At 42.4% G+C, this 1,625-nt stretch overlaps 1 protein-coding gene and 1 long non-coding RNA gene across 5 annotated transcripts in view; one reads left to right on the top strand and one right to left on the bottom strand.

Annotated features, from left to right (window-relative positions):
- LOC111815881 overlaps positions 1-855 on the top strand; it is a 17,764-nt gene extending 16,909 nt beyond the window's left edge. The window contains exon 3 of the long non-coding RNA XR_002820498.1: positions 828-855. This is a non-coding gene — a long non-coding RNA (uncharacterized LOC111815881). The remainder of the gene's footprint in view (positions 1-827) is intronic.
- Positions 1-1,625, bottom strand: part of Ssr1 (signal sequence receptor subunit 1) — a 34,048-nt gene that overhangs the window by 22,270 nt on the left and 10,153 nt on the right. The window lies entirely within an intron of this gene.

Below are 1,625 nucleotides of genomic sequence, written 5' to 3'. Positions count from 1 at the left end.
GGTCCTTTCACTTGCCAGGCAAGTGCTTATTCCACTGAGCTATCTCCCTGGCCCCTAGACGATGAAATTAAAGTGAATAAATATATGAAAAAATGCTCCACATCATTAACTATCCGTGAAATGCAAATTAAAACAACACTAAGATACCATCTCACCCCAGAAAGAATGGCTATCATAAAGAAATCACCCAACAACAAATGCTGGAGCAGCTGTGGGGAACCCTTCTCCACTGCTGGTGGGAGTGTAGACTGGTGCAACCATTATGGAAATGAGTGTGGAGACTCCTTAGAAAACTAGGAATTGAGATGTATTATGCACATGTACCAGTTCTCACAATCCATGTAATCATTATGTACTGCCAACATGTACTAATCAAAATTAAGAATCAGATTTTTTTTTTTTTTTAAGTACTGGGGATTGAACTCAGGACCTTGCAATTGCCAGGCAAGTGCGTATTCTACTGAGCTATCTCCCCAGCCCTCCTTAGAAAACTAGGACTGGAAATCCCATTCAAGCCTGCTATATACCCCTACTGGGAATTTTCTCAGAGGAACTGAAAGCGTCCCATCACAGTGATATATGCGTACCTATGTTTATAGCAGCACAATTTGCGATAGCCAAATCTTGGAAACAACCAAGATGCCCGTCACACGTGGAATGGCTGAAAAAGATGTGGTATTTTTATACAGTGGAATATATAAAGAATGATAAACTCGAAGCCTTCATATTTAAGTGGATGCCACTTGAAGATATACTTAAAAGTAAAAAAAAACAGACCCACATGTATAAATATCATATTGTCTCCCTAGTATAAGAACTCAAAAAAGTGGGGCCAGGGAGATGGCTCAGTGGAATAAGTGCTTCCCTGGCAAGCATAACGGCCTGAGTTCAATCCCTAGTTCCGCAAAAAAAAAAAAAAAAGAACTCAAAAGAGGAATTACATATAGAAAGGTACAACACAAATAAAAGGAAAGCAAGAACTTGAGGACTGGACAATGAGTGGGCAAGGAGAAAAGCTGGGAAACATGACAGGGACAAAGCCATACATCTGTACGCACGAGAAAGGTGGGGCAGTGATCCTGGGGGACATCAGCAGATTTTTGAGACTAGTGGTTGGCTGGTGGGATTCTCACCCTGACTAATTCTATATGCTGGTGCCCGTGAGCCAGGCGGCTGCACTGAGGAGGACGATGTGTAATAGAGGGGTCACGCTTGGAGTGCCTGTCATTCCGGTCTTCTAAATATATACTTCTTTTTTTTTTAATTTTATTTATTTGTGTGTGTGTGTGTGTGTGCGTGTGCGTGTGTGTGTGTGTGTGTGTGGCCAGCTCAGCCCACCACGGGGCGGACTGGCTGGCATGTGGTGCTGGGGGATTGAACTGCGGTCCCTGGGCTTTGCTAAGCTTGAAAGTAGGTGCTTTAGACCACTGAGCCATCTCACCAGCCCTAAATATATACTTCTTGTCATGACATACCAATTATTGCCATACTGTCTCTCAAGTTTTTTATTTATTTATTTTTTCTTTAAAAGGATAATAAATGATCATTCTCTCAGGCTTTCACAGAGAGCACATTGGCCAAGCAATGGCAGTGACTCATCCACATGGCTGACACTGACAAAGGTT

The sequence above is a fragment of the Octodon degus genome, unplaced genomic scaffold (assembly GCF_000260255.1).
Source record: "Octodon degus isolate 3935 unplaced genomic scaffold, OctDeg1.0 scaffold00023, whole genome shotgun sequence".
In the NCBI taxonomy this organism is placed as follows: Eukaryota; Metazoa; Chordata; class Mammalia; order Rodentia; family Octodontidae; genus Octodon; species Octodon degus.
Note: the sequence above shows the minus strand (reverse complement) of the source record. Positions and strands in the feature narration are given on the sequence as shown.